The sequence below is a fragment of the Oncorhynchus mykiss genome, chromosome 24 (assembly GCF_057628025.1).
Source record: "Oncorhynchus mykiss isolate SJ-2025 chromosome 24, ASM5762802v1, whole genome shotgun sequence".
Classification (NCBI taxonomy): domain Eukaryota; kingdom Metazoa; phylum Chordata; class Actinopteri; order Salmoniformes; family Salmonidae; genus Oncorhynchus; species Oncorhynchus mykiss.
This window is the reverse complement of record NC_143045.1, coordinates 6,432,927-6,456,620: the sequence shown is the minus strand read 5'-3', so window position 1 is coordinate 6,456,620 and position 23,694 is coordinate 6,432,927.

Genomic DNA, 23,694 nt, shown 5'->3' with positions numbered 1-23,694 from the left:
AAATGCTTTATCTTTCTCTCCTCCTGTCTACCTATTCTCTGTTTCAGTATTTATGACGTGCTGCAGGCGGCTAGAGCTTCTACACGTTGGCGTGTCAAAAAAAAAACAGGACCTGCTAGAGTGAATGAAAATGTTCTAAAAGAAAGGTTACCTTGTTGGTCCTCATTTGTAACACTTGGGTAATTGCAGCAGAAGTGGAACAAAACACTGAGATCATAGTGACCCACTGGGCTGTTTATTAGTCACACTTACACTGAGTGTACAAAACATTAGGAACACCTTCCTAATATTGAGTTGCACCCTTTTTGCCCTCAGAACAGCCTCAATTTGTCAGGGCATGGACTCTACAAGGTGTCTAAAGTGTTACACAGGGATGCTGGCCCCAATGCTTCCCACAGTTGTGTCAAGTTGGCTGGATGTCCTTTGGGTGGTGGACCATTGTTGATACACACAGTGAAATATAGAGCATGAAAAACCCAGCAGTGTTGCAGTTCTTGACACACTCTAAAACCGGTGCACCTGTCACCTACTACCATACCCAGTTCAAATACATTTAAATATGTTATCTTGCCCATTCACACTCTGAATGGCACACATACAGAATCCATGTCTCGTTTGCTTAAATTGAGACATTGGATTAAAAATCCTTCTTCAAACATTCTCCTCCCCTTTATCTACACTGATTGAAGTTGATTTATCAGGTGACATCAATAAGGGATCAAAACTTACACCTGAATTCACCTTGTCAGTCTATGTCATGGAAAAATCAGGAGTTCCTAATGTTTTGTACACTAAGTGTATATGGTCTTGACATTTTAAGTCCACCCTAGTGCCGTGTTGCACCCTATTCTCCTCATATGGGTAGAGATTAATCCCATGGTGCCACATACACAGACTGCACCACATATGCCTTTCAACTAAACATGCTAGAACCAAAAGGTTGGATTACCTTCAGAACAGGAAGCGGCTCATATATGTGTTTCCAGGGTGTCTGATACGGATGCAACAGTACAAGCTATACAGAAAATAACTCACTTTGGAGTAAAGAACCAATCTGCACACTCTTCCTCTCTCCAAAAGACAGTAGCCAACAGTGATATAGACTTTAACTACAACAATACTTTATTCAGAGAAACGGTGATAACAGGGGAAGTCAAAAGTAGTTTGTGTTGTTGTTTTATTTTTCAAATGTACCCCCAAGGACATCAGCATGCTGGCCAGCCAGGTGCCTTGTTTATCTACTTGTGTCACATAGCTTGTTTCCTACTGAATGACTCCCGTTGTTAGGCTTGCTTGAGAAGGTTCCTGACCCGTGTGACCACACACACAGTGAGCTTTCTCTCTCAGTTAGGGAAGAAGAGACACAAACAAAACAGAATCAAACATTTGAGGCTGGGGCTAGGCATTGCTTATGGTCCCCGGGTTCATGCAGTATTCGGTTTGCTTTGCCGTGTGAGTCACCACTGGGTTCTGAGTCCCGTCCAAACACAGCAGAATGAGACAAAGTGTTACATTATCTACACCCTGGGAAAGTCTGGGGACGATATCTTATTCAGGCACGGGGTAGAAACAGGAATTGGATTCACATTTCTTGTTGACTTCAGAAAGCAGAGTGTCTATAACTCTACCATTTGAAAGTTTCATCAGAGGAAAAGGAATCAAACATGTCTCTCTCCTTCTGAACAGCTTATGACTACAGACATTCTCTGTTATATAATCACCTGATGTCTTTGTCGTGTGCGTGTGCGCGTGTGTGAGAGAGAAAGGGAGAAAAGGAGAAAGAGAGAGAAACGGGCAGAGAGAGAGCGACAGAGACATATAAACAGAGTGAGCGAGAGTGATAGAAAGAGACTGTAAAGTGCCGGACTGGCTGCTGTCCATGGTGCTGAAAGCAGAGGTGCTGTCCATGATGCTGAAACTAGTTGGTGCAGTAAAGGTCTAATAAAATGGCTTCTGCTCTGTTACCCTCCACACTGACGTGTCTACTTCTCCATGGCTCACTGGCACTCACACCACAGCCACCCATTCGTGTTAACTACTCAGGGTGGGCTGACTGCCTCTGGGTCACTGTGGGTTACTCCCTGTGCGTTCTTTTAAAGACATTAGACACACTGAAATATCACTCTGTAGAGGTTTGTTTTAGGCGTTTGGCATTTGTCATGACAACACTAATAAAAAGTGACTCTTCATGACTCTTCTGTGAAGATCGGAAGGATCAGGTTACAGTGGGTCTGCTCCATAGCACCCTCTGTCTCCCACAGAGGGGGAGAGGGGTAAAGTTGGCTGTTTTACGACAGTCATAAGTACCTACAGGAACTGTTTCTCCCACTGTGCAGACATGGAAGTTAAAAATCGCTTTGTTACAACAGAGATTTTGTAGTACTGTGACATCCAAGAATGGATAAAGAAACAATATTTCTGTAATCTGAACAGTTGGAATGGTCCGTGGATACTTAAAGAACAATTATGTAAGATTAGTTGTTGTTTTGGGATCTCATTAACTTAAGGTATAGTGGGCAGCAGTTTCACTTTTGGATAAATAGCGTGCCCAATTTCCACTTCCTACCACTCATGCCAAGAATATAAGATATGCATATTATTAGTAGATTTTGATAGAAAACACGCTGAAGTTTCTAAAACTGTTTGAATCATGTCTGTGAGTATAACATAACTTATGTAGCAGGCAAAACCCCGAGGACTAACCGTTCAGAATGTTGTTTTTTTTAGGTCTCTGTCTGTTCATTGAGTTCTCATTGGGAAACGATATTTCTTAGGAACTTATTTTCAGTTTCTACCGCTTCCACTGGATGTCACCAGTCTTTGGACTGAGGTTATTCCTTTGTGCAATGAAGAAGGATAGCCATCTAGGAACTGCGTAACACTGTTGAGAGTAGCTTGGTTTGTTGTCTCTGTTCCTGTATGGAACACACATAGACCCATCTTCAATTTTATCGATTATTAAAGTTTAAAAATATCTAAAGTTGTATTACAAAAGTAGTTTGAAATGTTTTGGCAAAGTTTACAGGCAACTTTTGAAATATTTTGTAGTGACGTTGCGCAATTTGGAAGCTGTTTTTTTCTGGATCAAACGTGCCAAATAAATTGACATTTATGATATATATGGACGGAATTAATTGAACAAAAGGAACAATTGTGATGTTTATGGGACATATTCGAGTGCCAACAAATGAAGCTCGTCAAAGGTAAGTCATGTTTTATATTTATTTCTGCATTTTGTGTAGCGCCTGTAGGTTTGAAATATGCTACCCTCTTTGTTTACTGTTGTGCTATCATCAGATAATAGCTTCTTATGCTTTCACCGGAAAGCCTTTTTAAAATCTGACATGTTGGCTGGATTCACAACGATTGTAGCTTTAATTTAGAATCTTACATGTGTGATTTAATGAAAGTTTGATTTTTATATAATTTTATTTGAATTTGCCGCGCTGCATTTTCCCTGGCTTTTGGCCAAGTGGGACGCAAGCGTCCCCTATACCATAAGAAGTTAAGGATGGTGTAACAGCGTAACTGTATCTCTGAATGTGTATTTTTCACAGTTGTCAGGTTTACATCTAAATGTTGTGGAATTTATAGAATTCAATATGAAGCTATTTGTGAGAAGATGAAATGTGATGTTAGCCTTCTAAAATGAGAAATGTTTTTCATATAAAAGTTCTACCCAGTCAGTGACCACAACCACGTGAGCACAGATATTATGTCGGCGTCATGGAACGCCCCCTTTTTCCAGAGTGCATAAAACCCCTCCTAAAGAATTAACATATCAGACCAAGCAGGGAGACAGTATTGAACCAGACATCACGAATAGTGAGACTCTATGAGACCAGAAAAACATGGGCGCATGGCTGCACGTTGAAATGGTTAGAAACTTTCTCTCTCGAAGAAGAAAAAGACTACAGAGGAACATTCAGTCAGCAGCTGTTTAAGTACTTCAGTCTAGTAAACTCGACCGAGAACCACTGGGTGGTGCTTTGAAAGACCAATTCTAACCAACATTGGTAGGTCTGGAAGATTTGTTCTAACAGACAATCCGAGAACAACCTACTACAACTACATAGGACATGGTGACCTCTGGTGGACAACCAGAGTCTTACACAACCAGAGACATTCTGCCAAATTACTCCCCGTAGATGGATTGAGTGTTTTCAACAGAGAGACAGCAGAGACATACCCATATGTACATTGCAATTCTTTCGAATGAGTGCAAAGTATTCACATTTCCATGAGCATAGTTACCAGCTGTCTGCACGATAGTGGAATTCCTTTGTCTCTCCCTTTCCCTCTCTTTTGAATCCACCATTATGAGTAACAAGCCGTCGTATCGATTTAGTACACTAGGGACTTTCCATTGCATTGTGTAGTAATCAATGTGTAAGCTATTCTGTTTGTGTGTTTATGTAATTCTGTGTGATTATTTAGTAAGTTAGTAAATAATTAATAATAGGGTTCGTGCAGATTTATAGGATATTACGACGTTCAGAATGACTAAGATAAGAGGTAATAATAATTAATGGATGACTAAGATGATAACGATATATTTAAGTCTTTAGAGTTCATTCGGGCAACGGTAACTCATTAAACAAACATTTTCCGTGGTGACCCAAGATTGCTAATGAGTTAGTTGAAACATGATTAATTTAATCATCGTAATAATTAAACAGTTTATTTGATAAAATAATCATCATCGCATTAATCATAGTCAAGACTCGACACTACATATGTGACCGACCGGCACAAATCGGTCTTATGTAGCATATTTTGAAATGTTTTTTGGTTTGTTTTTTTTACATTGGATAGAAATGGAGACTTAGAGCTAGATAATGGTATACAGTGCCTTGCGAAAGTATTCGCCCCCCTTGAACTTTGCGACCTTTTGCCACATTTCAGGCTTCAAACAAAAAGATATAAAACTGTATTTTTTTGTGAAGAATCAACAACAAGTGGGAGACAATCATGAAGTGGAACGACATTTATTGGATATTTCAAACTTTTTTAACAAATCAAAAACTGAAATTGGGCGTGCAAAATGATTCAGCCCCTTTACTTTCATTGCAGCAAACTCCAGAAGTTCAGTGAGGATCTCTGAATTATCCAATGTTGACCTAAATTACTAATGATGATAAATACAATCCACCTGTGTGTAATCAAGTCTCCGTATAAATGCACCTGCACTGTGATAGTCTCAGAGGTCCGTTAAAAGCGCAGAGAGCATCATGAAGAACAAGGAACACACCAGGCAGGTCCGAGATACTGTTGTGAAGAAGTTTAAAGTCGGATTTGGATACAAAAAGATTTCCCAAGCTTTAAACATCCCAAGGAGCACTGTGCAAACGATAATATTGAAATGGAAGGAGTATCAGACCACTGCAAATCTACCAAGACCTGGCCGTCCCTCTAAACTTTCAGCTCATACAAGGAGAAGACTGATCAGAGATGCAGCCAAGAGGCCCATGATCACTCTGGATGAACTGCAGAGATCTACAGCTGAGGTGGGAGACTCTGTCCATAGGACAACAATCAGTCGTATATTGCACAAATCTGGCCTTTATGGAAGAGTGGCAAGAAGAAAGCCATTTCTTAAAGATATCCATAAAAAGTGTCGTTTAAAGTTTGCCACAAGCCACCTGGGAGACACACCAAACATGTGGAAGAAGGTGTTCTGGTCAGATGAAACCAAAATTGAAATTTTTGGCAACAATGCAAAACGTTATGTTTGGCGTAAAAGCAACACACCATCCCCACTGTCAAACATGGTGGTGGCAGCATCATGGTTTGGGCCTGCTTTTCTTCAGCAGGGACAGGGAAGATGGTTAAAATTGATGGGAAGATGGATGGAGCCAAATACAGGACCATTCTGGAAGAAAACCTGATGGAGTCTGCAAAAGACCTGAGACTGGGACGGAGATTTGTCTCCCAACAAGACAATGATCCAAAACATAAAGCAAAATCTACAATGGAATGGTTCAAAAATAAACATATCCAGGTGTTAGAATGGCCAAGTCAAAGTCCAGACCTGAATCCAATCGAGAATCTGTGGAAAGAACTGAAAACTGCTGTTCACAAATGCTCTCCATCCAACCTCACTGAGCTGGAGCTGTTTTGCAAGGAGGAATGGGAAAAAATTTCAGTCTCTCGATGTGCAAAACTGATAGAGACATACCCCAAGCGACTTACAGCTGTAATCGCAGCAAAAGGTGGCGCTACAAAGTATTAACTTAAGGGGCTGAATAATTTTGCACGCCCAATTTCAGTTTTTGATTTGTTAAAAATTTTTGAAATATCCAATAAATGTTGTTCCACTTCATGATTGTGTCCCACTTGTTGTTGATTCTTCACAAAAAAATACAGTTTTATATTTTTATGTTTGAAGCCTGAAATGTGGCAAAAGGTCGCAAAGTTCAAGGGGGCCGAATACTTTCGCAAGGCACTGTATCATACATTACAGTTGAGGAACAATGGGAAAGTAGTTTTACTTTGAAAGTTCAACTTCTAAGCTTAAACTCACTTTTGAGAAAATGGCCTTTGAAAGTTTTGGTACCTACTGGAGAGCCCTTTGTCTACACCCATTCACACCCTCTTAAGCATTAGCCCCACCCATCTCTTTAAGGGTTGATCCAAGTGTTCTGTACTAACAACCGTAGTCAAGCACCCAAGTTAACTTGCTAGCTACTTCCAGACATTTAAAGTGAGAGAGAACAGGTCACTGAACATTACTCGCCCCAGCAGAGCTAGTTAGGCTGTTATGTTATCCAGAGCATTGGTGACTGCAACTGTGCTGCTGCCAATAATTTAATTACGCTTTTTTTGCCAACGTTTACTAACACCAGCCATATTCAATGGGTGTTGAGTGTTCAAAAATTCATCAGTTATTCTCGCTGTAACGGTTTTCTTGCTGTGAAGGAGAGTCAGACCAAAATGCAGCGTGGTATTCTTGGAAGATGTTTAATGAAGACGAAAAAACGAACAATACAAAAACAACAAACGTAACGTGAAAGCCTATCTGGTGCAAACGAACACAGAGACAGGAACAATCACCCACGAAACACTCAAAGAATATGGCTGCCTAAATATGGTTCCCAATCAGAGACAACGATAAACACCTGCCTCTGATTGAGAACCACTCCAGACAGCCATAGACTTTGCTAGAGAACCCCACACAGCCACAATCCCAATACCTACGAAAACTCCAAGACAAAACACACCACATAAATAAACCAATGTCACACCCTGGCCTGACCAAAATAATAAAGAAAACACAAAATACTCAGACCAGGGCGTGACACTCGCTCTAGCACACTAAGATTAGTCTTTTGTTAAGACATGTAGCTAGCTAGCTACGTAAACTATGAACCATAATCCCAATTCATGACATTACTACCCTGCATGAATATGCAGGTAGCTAACCAACCAGGTTCAATGTTAGCTAGCAAACATTAGGCTATAACTAGTCAAGTAAATGTGTCTGAGACATGAAGAATACGATCATAGAACATAATGTCAGCTAGCAAGCCAGCCAGCTAATGTTAGCTAGCTAACAGTATACTTTAACTTGAAATGAAGAATTTCTTACCCCTATACATCATGGTTGGACGTGTCTCCTGTCAGATGCCATGGTTGTCCTTAGTTTGAAGATGTAATCCAGAGACAGGTGTTTTCTCCATCTCCTTAGCGATCATACTCGAATTCCACTGATTTCAAAACTCGGTCCTTGAAATTACATTTATGCATTTTTCCTACATTATACATTTTTTTTTTAAGCTGAGTTAGACAGGATTGGCGAGACATTCTGACCAGCTCAAATAGGCAGAAGCGTGCTATATGGCAGACCATTCCAAACTCATCTCTCGGAATTTCCAGTCCACTCATTATTTTAGCCAATCATGGCTAGCGGGAAGGTTGCTGACTTTTTCTGTGTTTAAACCAACTAGGCTCGTAATTTAACAATGTTATTTGTATTTAAGATGGCATACACTTTTGTAATTAAGGCACATGAAAGTTCACATGTTCGAGAAGGCATTTCCTGTGAGGTAGTGACTCACGACATACGCCTAGTTTCCTGAAATGGGTCACATATGTGAGAATCTGTTTTGTTGGTAACATATCATTTTAAGGGATGGATGGAGAGCATTTGTGAACAGCAGTTTTCAGTTCTTTCCACAGATTCTCGATTGGATTCAGGTCTGGACTTTGACTTGGCCATTCTAACACCTGGATATGTTTATTTTTGAACCATTCCATTGTAGATTTTGCTTTGTTTTGGATCATTGTCTTGTTGGAAGACAAATCTCCGTCCCAGTCTCAGGTCTTTTGCAGACTCCATCAGGTTTTCTTCCAGAATGGTCCTATATTTGGCTCCATCCATCTTCCCATCAATTTTAACCATCTTCCCTGTCCCTGCTGAAGAAAAGCAGGCCCAAACCATGATGCTGCCACCACCATGTTTGACAGTGGGGATGGTGTGTTCAGGGTGATGAGCTGTGTTGCTTTTACGCCAAACATAACGTTTTGCATTGTTGCCAAAAAGTTCAATTTTGGTTTCATCTGACCAGAGCACCTTCCACATGTTTGGTGTGTCTCCCAGGTGGCTTGTGGCAAACTTTAAACAACACTTTTTATGGATATCTTTAAGAAATGGCTTTCTTCTTGCCACTCTTCCATAAAGGCCAGATTTGTGCAATATACGACTGATTGTTGTCCTATGGACAGAGTCTCCCAAGTCAGCTGTAGATCTCTGCAGTTCATCCAGAGTGATCATGGGCCTCTTGGCTGCATCTCTGATCAGTCTTCTCCTTGTATGAGCTGAAAGTTTAGAGGGACGGCCAGGTCTTGGTAGATTTGCAGTGGTCTGATACTCCTTCCATTTCAATATTATCGCTTGCACAGTGCTCCTTGGGATGTTTAAAGCTTGGGAAATCTTTTTGTATCCAAATCCGGCTTTAAACTTCTTCACAACAGTATCTCGGACCTGCCTGGTGTGTTCCTTGTTCTTCATGATGCTCTCTGCGCTTTTAACGGACCTCTGAGACTATCACAGTGCAGGTGCATTTATACGGAGACTTGATTACACACAGGTGGATTGTATTTATCATCATTAGTAATTTAGGTCAACATTGGATAATTCAGAGATCCTCACTGAACGTCTGGAGAGAGTTTGCTGCAATGAAAGTAAAGGGGCTGAATAATTTTGCACGCCCAATTTTTCAGTTTTTGATTTGTTAAAAAAGTTTGAATATCCAATAAATGTCGTTCCACTTCATGATTGTGTCCCACTTGTTGATTCTTCACAAAAAAATACAGTTTTATAACTTTATGTTTGAAGCCTGAAATGTGGCAAAAGGTCGCAAAGTTCAAGGGGGCCGAATACTTTCGCAAGGCACTGTACTTGTTATTAGTGTACCTACAAAGTACGTTGCTAATTCTGACAATCTAATCGTCAGCTTCTGAAAGCGCCACCCAAGTGAGAAATACACCACACAGTTATGCACCACCAGGCACACCTGTAAAATCTGCATAAGTACAAGGTTGTTGCTACTTTTTCCACAGGATTTAGCTACTTAAAGTGAAGTGTAGCTAGCTATGAGCACAATTTATATAATTACTTATTACTCATTACCAATTGAAAATGCCTACAAACAAAAGGTAAGCTTCTAATTTAGTCAACTTTATTGCAACATGTAAAAAGACCTTTTACGTCTTACAAAATATTAAGGATTTTTATTGCTAGATTAAGAATTTGATTAATTAGATTAAACAAAGATATAGGCCTACTCAGTAACATAAAACTAACAATTATTGTGGTGACTTCAATCTGTAATTCTTGTATTCTTGCCTTTTTGACATTACAATAACAATGGAAATTGCCAACTCTGTGTCTGACTGTCTTCATCTGTTTCTTTCTTGTAAGCAATTCCCATCCTAGAGTCTGAGACCTTGTGGGAATCTGTGGTAGAGAAGAAGAATCTATCACAATTTAGCATAGACAGTCTACATTACCGATAGTTATTATCATCATGATTTCTATAGTTGTATCTCTTCATTCAAAGACTCAATCACGGACACTCTTACTGACAGTTGTGGCTGCTTTGCATAATGTATTGCTGTCTCTACCTTCTTGCCCTTTGTGCTGTTGTCTGTGCCCAATAATGTTTATACCATGTTTTGTGTTGCTACCGGGTTGTTGTCATGTTGTGTTGCTACCATGCTGTGTGGTCATGTGTTGCTGCCTTGCTATGTTGTTGTCTTAGGTCTCTCTTTATGTAGTGTTGTGCTGTCTCTTGTTGTTATGTGTGCTTTGTCCTATATTTATATATATTTTTTTGTCCCAGCCTCCGTCCCCGCAGGAGCATTTTGCCTTTTGGTAGGCCGTCATTGTAAATAAGAAATTGTTCTTAAAACCTCTTCAAATCAAATTTATTTATATAGCCCTTCTTACATCAGCTGATATCTCAAAGTGCTGTACAGAAACCCAGCCTAAAACGCCAAACAGCAAGCAATGCAGAAGTAGAAGCACGGTAGCTAGGAAAAACTCCCTAGAAAGGCAAAAACCTAGGAAGAAACCTAGAGAGGAACCAGGCTATGTGGGGTGGCCAGTCCTCTTCTGGCTGTGCCGGGTGGAGATTATAACAGAACATGGCCAAGATGTTCAAATGTTCATAAATGACCAGCATGGTCGAATAATAATAAGGCAGAACAGTTGAAACTGGAGCAGCAGCATGGCCAGGTGGACTGGGGACAGCAAGGAGTCATCATGTCAGGTATTCCTGGGGCATGGTCCTAGGGGTCAGGTCCTCTGAGAGAGCGAAAGAAAGAGAGAAGGAGAGAATTAGAGAACGCACACTTAGATTCACACAGGACGCCGAAAAGGACAGGAGAGGTACTCCAGATATAACAAACTGACCCTAGCCCCCCGACACATAAACTACTGCAGCATAAATACTGGAGGCTGAGACAGGAGGGGTCAGGAGACACTGTGGCACCATCCGAGGACACCCGCGGACAGGGCCAAACAGGAAGGATATAACACCACCCACTTTGCCAAAGCACAGCCCCCACACCACTAGAGGGATATCTTCAACCACCAACTTACCATCCTGAGACAAGGCTGAGTATAGCCCACAAAGATCACCGCCATGGGGGGCGCTAGAGAGCGTGCTATGGAGTAGACGTGCTTTGCTAGAGCTCCGCTCCATTTTGAAACAAATTAGTATTTATCTTAAACTCTCACGACCTATATCTTCAAACAAATAATGACAAAGGGAAAAGGCACCAGAAAAGGGAGCGCTAAAACGAGATAATTTGAATGAGATAGACAACGAACCAATTTCAACGTCGCCAACCCACGAGGAGTTAGCTGAAGAGGCTAGCTTCCAAGAGTCCCCCACAGAGCCTACGCAAAGTGACATACTGGCTGCCATAAACTCACTAAGCAAGAAGGTGGACACAAGGTTGGCTGATATCTCAAAGAGTATTGGGACTTTGGCCGAAACTGTGAAGGCAACTCAGAGAAGGGTGCATGAGGTTGAGCAAACGACAGTCGATCACGAGGCCAGGCTACAGGACATAGAGAAACAGTGCGCACTGTTAAAAAATGACAACAAAACCCTGAAAGCCCGACTGGAAATGCTTGAGTCGCATTCAAGACGCCAGAACATTCGAATATGTGGGATGCAGGAGGACACTGAGAAAGGGAAACCTACTGAATTTGTCTCGAAGCTGATACCGGCCCTGCTGGGGAGCGAACACTTCAAAACGGCCATCCTGATCGACCGCGCACACAGATCTCAGGCAACGAAGCCGGCCAAGGGCGGGCCACCAAGGCCATTCATTGTACGGCTGCACTATCCCCAGACCAGGGATCTCATCCTCAAGCTGGCTAGTCAAAAGTTCCCCCTTAACTTCAACGGAGCCAGGGTGTCTTTCTACCCAGATCTTACCTTGGAGGTGAGGAACCAACGGAAAGAGTTTGATGAGGTACGCAACAAATGCAGAGGGGCCAACATCCGATATGGATTCCTCTTCCCAGCCCGGTTTAAGGTGACAGTCGAAGGATCAACACGTACGTTTGACAACCCAAAAGAGGCCGATCTGTTCTTGACAAGGAAGCTCCCTGGCTGAGGATACAGAACGGCTGTGTCAGCCGGCTAAATGACCAAATACAGGCCAGGAATGTGTTTGGATTTCCGGACTATGTCTTTTCGATTAGAAGATCAGAATTTGGGACTTATGATTGTTGAGATGTTGTGGCTAATATAGCATTGTTTAGCACCACTAACCCCCTAACGTGAGAGTTAAGTGTTAAGTGTTATTTAATATTAGCGTATATGTGGAGCATCTATACCCTCAGTAAAGGGACGGGAGGGGGGATGAGGTTCGTGTTTTATGTTCACGTTTATTATTAGTACAGGTGGCATGACAAGCTCCCGCATGGCGTGACGTTTTTCTTCTGAGTTTTGTATGACAGCAACAATTTGCTCTAAAATAAGAAATGCCACATAGTGACAGAGCACAGAGTAGGTCAGGTGGAATAAAGATAGTCAGCTGGAACTGTAATGCCTTAGGGCATGTGGTGAAGCGGGCTAAGGTTTTCTCTCATCTTAAATCACTGGGTGCTGACATAGTGTTTCTTCAAGAAACTCATATTAAACGCTCCGCTCAGGCCAAGCTACGAGTCGGCTGGATGGTCAGATATACCAGTCTAACTTTGATGCAAAAGCGAGAGGGGTAGCAATTCTGATAAGGAAAAACATTCCGTTAGGTTTACTCATCCTCGATTTCAGATCCTAATGGTCGGTATATTATTGTGGCTGGTACACTGAATTCGAAACCAGTAACCTTGGTCAATTTATATGGACCCAACTTAGATGATCCATTATTTTTTCAAAGGGTATTTAAGGACATACCAAATATCTCGGATACAGGTGTTATTGTTGGAGGGGACTTTAACTGTACGTTAGATCCTCTTTTAGATAAACAGCGATCAAGGTCACTTCAACAATCAAATGCCAGTGTCTGTCTAAATACATTGATGACAAACCTTAACATTGTCGATATTTGGAGACTGACGCACCCAACAGACAGGGATTACTCTTTCTTTTCATCAGTTCATAAATCATATTCCAGAATTGACTATTTTTTGTTGGACTCCAAACTAATCTCAGCAGCTGAGTCGGTTACCTATCACCCTATTCTAATTACGGACCACTCTCCTGTGTCCATGGTGCTGAAACTCGACAATATGTCGACAGGTCGGCGACCGTGGCGCTTAGACGCATACCTGCTGAAAGATGAGGCTTTTTGTCAGTATTTGAAGTAGCAGATTGCCCTTTTCCTCGGAACTGACACGGGGGATGTTGACGACTCCACGCTTTGGGAATCTCTAAAGTCTGTGATTAGAGGTTACATTATTTCTTATACATCAGAGAGGAAGAAACGCGCCAATACTAGGCTAAGAGAAATTGAAAGAGAGTTAGGGGAACAGGAGAACGTTTTTAGGACGAATTCCTCGTATACAGTCCTTGAGAAGATCACAAAGTTAAAATATGAGTACAATACCATCCTTTCGAAACGGGTGGGCTCTTTACTTGCTAGAACGCAACAAAGTTATTTTGAACTGGGTGACAAACCACAAATTATTAGCAAGACAGCTAAGGCATGTACAGGCATCTAGAGCTATTCACAAAATAAAAGACAAGAAGGGTAAAATAGTAACAGATCCGCAAGATATTAATAAATGCTTTGCGCAGTTTTACTCAGAGCTATACCAATCAAAATGCGATGCTACTGATCCACAAACTATGGAACGCTTTCTCGCTGAATGTGAACTTCCTAAACTAGACAGGGGGGCAGCTTCTGCACTTGATACAGGGATAACTTTGGAGGAAATTAACACAGCGATAGCACAATTTCCAAACAGCAAGGCCCCTAGGCCCGATGGATGTGTAATAGAATTCTATAAGAAGTACTGCGCCAGTCTAGCTCCACTTATGTTGCGAATGTTTAAACAATCCAAAGAAAATGCCAAACTCCCGCAAACACTGTATGAGGCTACAATAGCACTGATCTTGAAAAAAGATAGAGATTCCATGGAGATGTCGTCTTATCGCCCCATGTCGTTACTCCCCATAGAAAACAAGGTGTTGACAAAGATATTGGCAAACCGATTGAAAACATATATTTCTGACATCATACACCCTGACCAGACAGGTTTTATCCCGGGCCGACATATACACTACAATTTGAGACGTCTTTTCAACGTAATGTATCACGATGATAAGGTTGAGGCAGTGGTAATAGCTCTTGATGCAGAGAAGGCGTTTGACCGGATTGAGTGGAAATATATGATGTCGGTTCTGGAGCACTTCGGATTCGGAAAGGTATTTATTAATTGGATAATAATTATTTATGCACACCCAATGGCGTCCGTGGTAACCAATCAAGAAATGTCGCAGTCGTTCCGCTTGTTCAAGGGGTGCCGACAGGGGTGCCCTATTTCGCCTGCTCTCTTCGCTATAGCCATGGAACCCCTTGCTACTCGCATTTGGGCATGTGCCGATATAGCTTCTGTTAAAATAAAGGACACACAGCACAAAATTTCCCTATATGCAGACGATGTTCTTTTGTTTTTGTCCAAGCCTAAAACTTCTATTCCACCCTTACTTAACTTGATAAACACATTTGGCTCCTTCTCTGGCTATAAGATAAACTGGCAAAAAAGTGAGTTGATGCCAATATCACGGCCTTTGGATATGCAATTTCTGCAATCTACCCTGTTTAGAACAGTGATGGACAAGTTCACAAGCCTTGGCATTGTAGTGACAAGAGACCTTGATCAGCGTTTGAAAGCGAATTGGGACATGAAAATATATCAGCTTAAACAAAATATAGATTTTTGGAAAACTCTGCCTTGGTTGGTCGTATAAACGCTATTAAAATGGTTGTCCTACCCAGGTTTCTCTACCTCTTCCAATGTCTACCCAATTTCATACCACAAAGCTATTTTAAGAAACTGGATTCAATATTAACTCAATTTTTATGGGATAACAAGGCAGCCAGAATTTCAAAGAAGCATTTATGCAAGTACAAAATAGAGGGGGGCTTTGGCCTTCCTCACTTTAAACTGTATTACTGGGCTGCTAATCTGAACATTGTGTCTTTCTGGAGGGAAAGCTTACCTGCGATGAGACAGAAGGATATGCCTGCATGGCTTTTGATTGAGCAGGCCTCCTGTCAACGTTCCTCACTCCCTGCACTTGTTAATAGCCCATCATATGTGAAAAAATCCACTTATGACTCTAACCCAGTCATTTGTCATACGCTTAGGATCTGGAAACAGATTAGGTATTTCCTTAACATACCCACTGTATACATTGACAGCCCGATTTGCCTGAATCATGCTTTCCACCCTGCATTGGATGATGTGGTGTTTTCACAGTGGAGGGAGAAGGGGCTCACAACAATTGGTAATCTATACATAGATAGTCAGTTAGCTTCATTTCAACAATTACAGGGAAAGTTCAACATGCCAACAACACATTTTTTCAGATACCTCCAAATCAGGAATTTCGTAAGGACACATATCCCACAGTATGGCATGAAGCCAAATAGTCCTACATTAGTTAGCTTGATCCTTGTCAAACCCCATTCAAAAGGGTCGGTCTCTAGACTGTATGATGTGCTACAGGCCCACATAGAGGTATCCACAGACACCATTAAAAGGGCTTGGGAACAAGAACTTGGCTCAGAAATCTCAGATGAGGACTGGGTAGAAGCTCTCAGGAATATAAACCACAGTTCAGTGAATGCCAGACACAACCTTGTACAGTTTAAGGTGATACACAGGTTACATCACTCAAAAGTAAAACTGCATAAAATATTCCCGAACACCTCACCACTGTGTGAGAGGTGCAAGCAGGATGAGGGGACGTTGACCCACTTATTCTGGGCATGCCCTAAGTTACATGTATACTGGTCTCTCATTTTTGATTACTTATCTAGAGCCTTTGATAGAGTTCTAGCCCCAGACCCATTGACCGCTCTGTTTGGCACAGTTGATGGGAATAATCACGAAGGGAAAGCTGTCTCTCTTTGACAGCGGTTTCAAAAAATGCGGCACTTCCTGGTTAGATTTTTATCTGGGTTTCGCCTGTAACATCAGTTCTGTGGCACTCACAGACAATATCTTTGCAGTTTTGGAAACGTTCGAGTGTTTTCTTTCCAAAGCTGTCAATTATATGCATAGTCGAGCATCTTTTCGTGACAAAATATCTTGTTTAAAACGGGAACGTTTTTCATCTAAAATTTTTAATAGCGCCCCCTAATGCATAACTCGTTTTAACTGACTTGCCTAGTTAAATAAAGGTTAAATAAAATAATATATAAAAAAATGTATAGCTTTGTTGTATTATCCAGCTAGCAATAGTAGTGCTAATAAGTTAGCTAGTGCTTAGCTAAATTGAAAAGGAACTAATGTTACTTATAGTGGGGTGACACCAATGATATACATACAGTAAACCCTGGATTCCGGATGCTATGTATTGGCCATTGAGAGTAATTGAAGCCCCCGATCGGCCATATTGTCACTTACCAGCAATAGCAGTCCTCCATAGGAATGAATGGAATTTGTATTATGACTTATTCACAATTTTAACCACAACTTTCTATTAATGTGTCTAAAACTGTTTAATTGATGGTTAAACTAATTTATCCATTGTCAAATGCACTGGTAAATTATTTTACAATTTAAAGTATTTATTGTGTGAATTGTTTCTTAACCTGTTTTTTGGTTTGTGCAGGCTGAATTGGGGTGCGTTGGGATGCTATCGGAAGCTTTAATATTCATATCAAGCATGGTTACAAGCATTTGTTGCATTCCTGTAATTACAGACTGCAATTACAAATAATTACAATACTTGTTAGTGTAATTACAAATGAAAGTATACTAATAAGGACCTCTTAAAATTAAGTGTTAACCATTTTTATTTTCAAATAGTATTTTTATTTAGTTTTGAGACTTTTGTGTGTGAAAATCTATTTAGCTAATACTTCAGATGCTAGCAAGGGCTCCATGTCTATTGTGGTGCATGCTGGAATTGTTATTTTTATCTCAAGCACAGAACATATTCTTCACCCATTCAGTTATTACACTCAGATGATGGCCTTGGGTATTACTTCATACTCATTATTATCCATATCATTAGAACTTTACACGACAATTAGTTGCAGTGTTGTTCATAAACCTTGTTCCAAGGCCACCTCTGTGTTCGATCTCTGTTGAACCTTGTTTCACGGCCACCTCTGTTTTCTATCTGTTTCAATGTTATCATCTCCATTCCAGTGAATTATCTATTGCTGTTGTTTGTAGACGATGGGGACATGTTTTTTCAAATACAAAACAAAAACATTGTTAACACCTAGACTGACCAGGTGAATTCAGTTTAAATCTAATTATCCTTTATTGATGTCACTTGTTAAATCCACTTCAATCAGTGTAGATGAGACAACTGAGACATAGATTGTGTGCCATTCAGAGGGTGAATGGGCAAGACAAAAGATTGAAGTGCCTATGGTAGTAGGTATCAGGCCACCGGTTTATGTCAAGATAAGCAACAGTATTTCTATATGTTGTAATAGTTCATATAATATCATAGAATAATATAATACAATGGGTTCTGTCAACAAAATAATTTACAAAAGTAAGAACCAATAATGAAATCATTATAATTAGTGAACTCTTCCAGTATTGTGTGCATCTGTCTGAAAACTAGCTGCCAATTTTTCCTTTCCACATGTGCATTGTTGCCTGAGAGAAGGAACCTTCACTCCCCAATGTGCTTTGAGAGAGGTGAGGAATGGAGGAAACACGGGGAGAATCTGAATTGCATTTTCCTCACATCTTCTCTTCTCACCTCCTTCTCAAAACCCATTGGATAATAAGGTGAGATTAGACTGACCTCTAACCTTCTCATTCAATGAGTTTTCAGAAGGAGATGAGGAAAGAGAATGTGAGAAATCATGGAAAATCTATTGAGATTCTCCCAAGAACAGAGGAAAAAAGATTTGACCGCTATTAAAGCACCTAAGAAGTCTTTTACTTGTATTTTTAAATCATCCCTGTATGTAAAAAAAAATCACTGTGTTTATGAAAATAACTCAAAAATATATTTTTGTTTAATTTACTGTATTTCCCTGAAATGTTCAGTCTGATTGTGTGGGAGTAAGAAAACAAATTTGAATACATCTACATCCTAGATGGCTGATAGGATGGTCTAGAGCCCACCTCCTTACCCAGATGAACAGTCTATTCTTTAAAAATATATACATTTTACCCCCTTTTCGTGGTATCCAATTGTTAGTAATTACTGTCTTGTCTCATCGCTACAACTCAAAAAGCCATGCGTCATCCGAAACACAACCAAGCCGCACTGCTTCTTAACACAGCGCCCATCCAACCACACCAATGTGTTGGAGGAAACACCATGCACCTTGGTTAACGCGCACTGCGCCCGGCCCGCCACAGGAGTCGCTGGTGCGCGATGAGACAAGGATATCCCTACCGGCCAAACCCTACCTAACCCGGACGACGCTAGGCCAATTGTGCGTCGCCCCACAGACCTCCTGCGGCTGGCTGCGACAGAGCCTGCGCTCGAACCCAGATGCAGACCACTGCGCCACCCGGGAGGCCCCGTCATTGGTCTATTCTAATTAGATCACATTGTGACATCATGATTTGGGACGAAAGTTCCATCCCACCTGAACAGGCTGAAATTCCAGGCATTTTTTTCCAAACAGCTCTAACACCTAAAGGGCATTATCATCATTATGTGATTTCTACCTCATAGTAGAGCTGGGACAATACCCGTATCGCAATACTCATTAGTACCATGGCAAGAAAACAAAACACTTAATTGATTTAACTTTTTCGGTAAACATGTTGGAAACAAACATCATTAAGTGTGTCAATTTGCTGCTATAACAGCCTCCGCTCTTCTGGGAATGCTTTCCACTAGATATTGGAACATTGCTGCGGGGACTTGCTTCCATTCAGCCACAAGAGCATTAGTGAGGTCGGGCACTGATGTTGGGCGATTAGGCCTGGCACACACTCGGCGTTCCAATTCATTCCAAAGGTGTTTGACATGGTTGAGGTCAGGGCTCTGTGCAGGCCAGTCAAATTCAGGCCAAACACAGAAACAGAAAATCATAGAAAAACTAACATAGACAACCCACCCAACTCACACCCTGACCATACTAAAACAAAAGACAAAACAAAGGAACTAAGGTCAGAACGTGACACTGCTTCAAATCATCCCACTGATCCTCAATGATATTCAGGTCTGGGGACTGGGATGGCCATTCCAGAACATTGTACTTTTTCCTCTGCATAAATGCCCGGGTAGATTTTGAGCAGTGTTTTGGGTCGTTGTCTTGTTGAAATATCCAGCCCCGACCAAATAACTCAATCTTTGTTTCATCAGTCCACAGCACCTTATTCCAAAATGAAGCTGGCTTGTCCAAATGTGCGTTTGCATACCTCAAGTGACTCTGTTTGTGGCGTGTGTGCAGAAAAGGCTTCTTCCGCATCACTCTCCCATTCAGCTTCTCCTTGTGCAAAGTGCACTGAATTGTTGAACGATGCACAGTGACACCATCTGCAGCAAGATGATGTTGTAGGTCTTTGGAGGTGGTCTGTGGGCTGTTTTTGACCGTTCTCACCATCCTTCGCCTTTGCCTCTCAAATATTTTACTTGGCCTGCCACTTCTGGCCTTAACAAGAACTGTGCCTGTGGTCTTCCATTTCCTCACTATGTTCCTCACAGTGGACACTGACAGCTTAAATGTCTGTGATAGCTTTTTGTAGCCTTCCTCTAAACCATAATGTCGAACAATCTTTGTTTTCATGTCATTTGAGAGTTGTTTTGAGGCCCCCATGTTGCCACTCTTCAGAGGAAAGAGAACAACAACTTGCAATTGGCCACCTTAAATACCTTTTCTCATGATTGGATGCACTTGTCTATGAAGTTCAAGGCTTAATGAGCTCACCAAACCAATTGTGTGTTCCAATTAATCAGTGCTAAGTAGTTACAGGTATTCAAATCAACAGAATGACAAGGGTGCCCACATTTTTGCATAGCCTATTTTTCACATCTGATTTAATTTCATACAACTTAATATTGCTACACTACAATCTTTGTCTGGACAATACCCCAATACTCAGCTTTTATTAGAAAATGAATGGCATGCCACTGTGATCATTTTCTGTGACGACAGAGTAAATTATTATGCAGCCTCAGCTGGGTGCCCAAACTTTTTCATACGACTGTAGCTCTCGCCTCACATATCCTGGTTGAATGGTTGATTCCTCTTCCACCTTTGGTAAAAAGGGGCGTTCCGTCATGCTGACAAGCTCTCTGACCTTCCACGGAGCGTGGCTACTTAATGTGCAAGGATATGATTAGAAGTTCTCTTATGACTCCTAAAATCACATTCCTATATTAACAAAAATACATTCATAATTGTTCATATCATTTGCACAACGTATTGGATGGAAACTTGACAGTTAAGGGGGTTTCCTTTCCAAATTACATGACCATACAGTTTTTAATAACATCACGACATTAGTTTTCTACATCTCCCCAATGACCATTTCCCACATTCCCCATGTTAGAATTATTGTTCCATTATCCACTTTTGGACGTTAGAGTTTAGGGCGGGCAAAAGTGTCTGTGAACAAAGACATTCCTTTGATTGATACTGAAGAGCAAGCGAGAGCACTCTTTGGCTTAATTTACAATGAGTGTGAGCTGTCAACCCGGCAGCTCCCTCCTCCCCCCCTTTGTGGGTGGGAGAGGGACTGGTTATTGTCGGCCATTGCCATGCTGATCTGACCCATTATGATCCTCACAGTACAGTCATGACATCTTAGGGTGGAAATCACAGCGTTTTAACTACTTTGCAGATATGAAAACAAAAATAGATATGTATAAACTTCCCAGTTCGTGCTCCAAATCAAATTTTATAAGAGGCTTTAAAAAATCTTAAAGTTTCTATTTGACTCAAAATTCCACAACGTACACTAAGGTATTGTTGTCAGAATAGATGGATGCAGTTCAATGCATGATTCATATATACTGAATAAAATGTATAAACTCAACATGCAACAATTTTACTGACTTACAGTTCCTATAAGGAAATCAGTCAATTTAAATTAATGTATTAGGCCCTAATCTATAGATTTCACATGACTGGGAATACAAAATATGCATCTATTGGTCACAGCCAAAAAATACATACATAGGGGTATGAATCAGAAAATACCATTTGCCTCATGCAGTGCTACACATCTCATATAGTTGATCAGGCTGTTGATTGTGGCCCGTAGAATGTTGTCCCACTCCTCTTCAATGGTTGTGCGAAGTTGCTGGATATTTGGAACATGATGTCATACACGTCAATCCAGAGAATCCCAAACATGTTCAGTGTGTGACATGTCTGGTTAGTATCCAGGCCATGGAAGAACTGGGACATTTTCAGCTTCCAGGAATTGTGTACGTATCCTTGCGACATGGGGCCGAGCATTGTCATGCTGAAACATGATGTGATGGCGGCTGATAAATGGTACAACAATGGGCATCAGGATCTAGTCACGGTATCTCTGTCCATTCAAATTGCCATCAATAAAATGCAATTGTGATCGTTGTCCATAGCTTATGCCTGCCCATACCATAACCCCACCATGGGGCACTCTGTTCAGTGTTGACATCAGCGCTCACCCACATGATGCCATACACGTGGTCTGCGGTTGTGAGGCAGATTGGACATAAGCTATGTCCATGCTCTAAAATGACATTGGAAGCGGCTTATGATAGAGAAATTAGCATTACATTATCTGGCAGCAGCCAATTGCATGCTCCCTCAAAACTTGAGACATCTGTGGCATTGTGTTGTATGACAAAACTGCACATTTTGGCTTTTATTGTTCTCAGCACAAGGTGTTACCTGTGTAATGATCATGCTGTCTAATCTGCTTCTTGATATATCACACCTGTCAGGTGGAGAAATGCTCACTAACAGGGATGTAAACTAATTTGTGCAAAAAATGAGAATCTTTTTGTTTGTATGAGTCACGGCCGTCTTCGGAATGAGACCAAGGTGCAACGTGGTGAGCATACATTTTCTTTTATTTGTTCAAATGTCACTAACAAAACAAGGAATAACAAAAACGACCGTGAAGCTTACAAAGGCTATAGTGCCCCTAACAAAGACAACTTCCCACAATGACAGAAGGGAAAAAGGTTGCCTAAGTATGATTCCCAATCAGAGACAACGATAGACAGCTGTCCCTGATTGGGAGCCATACCCGGTATGGTCAGGGCGTGACAGTATGGAACATTTCTGGAATATTTCATTTCAGCTCGTGAAACATGGGACCAACACTTTACATGTTGCATTTATATTTTTGTTCAGTGATAAATCACCAATACATTTCTTGGGAGTCCAAAAAATGTTGCTCTCAGGTTGTAAATCACAGCTGGCCTAGTACATTGTTTACTGCCTCCACCCATTCGGGAGGCACTGTTTCAGTTTTAAAGACTGAGAATTTCACTACAATCAAACTAGCAAGGGCAATGATCAAGTCAGTCATAATGTGGCAAATATATGTATCTATTTATGAATGTCTTTATTTGGCAAGCTAAAAACATGGAGCCTAGCATTAGATGCTAGCTGCTGAGAGGCATGCCATGTGATTGAAGAAGTGGGTGAGTGACCAACTTTTCCCTCCTAATATAATTTTCTACAGCGAGATGCAGGTGTCATTTGGTTAGCTAGCAAAAAATGTGAATTGCTTAGCTAGCTAGCTATGCTGAACTTGAACGACTGTTCTCCAGTTATATTTCTTGTGTTCATACATTTATTCTGGCTATCTCAAATCAAATTGTATTAGTCACATGCGCCGAATACGAAAACATGTGTAGACCATACAGTGAAATGCTTACTTACAAGCCCCTAACAATGCAGTTTAAAATATGAATAAGAATAAGAAATTAAAGTAACAAGAAGTTAACCTTCCTGCTCTGTTCCAGTTGAATTGGACCGATTTTACAAATTTTCTCTCTGAAAAATGTAGTTAATTTAATGTGATTGTCATAAGGTTCTATGACTTCGTCCACACAGGGCATCTGAACACACAAAACACATTTTGATGATTTTCATTACATTTTGGGTGTTTTATTTAACTTTTGTATACCTGTGGTGTTCCCAGTCAAAAATGACCGGTCATTAGAAATGAATGGGTGAGACTACAATTAGTGTATAAAATTGAGTTCAGGCACATACCCATTCATCAGATGGACACACTTCCTCTCCCAGACCCCACACGCGCACACGCGCACACACACACACACACACACACACACACACACACACACACACACCTCACTCCCCTTCTTGGCTTCCATGACAACCCCCACAGGAACCTTTCCCCAATTGAATCTTTCCCCCACGGGAAACACACCTTTTGGCATTCTCACAAACAATCTCAACATTGTTTCAATAACATATAGAACTTTTCTAGCAGCTCTGGTATATAAAGCTTTTTTGAGGCCTTTCTCACAATTCATTCTGTGGCAGCACAATGACCAAACGATATACTGTATGTGAGGCTCTTGATCATATCTTTGA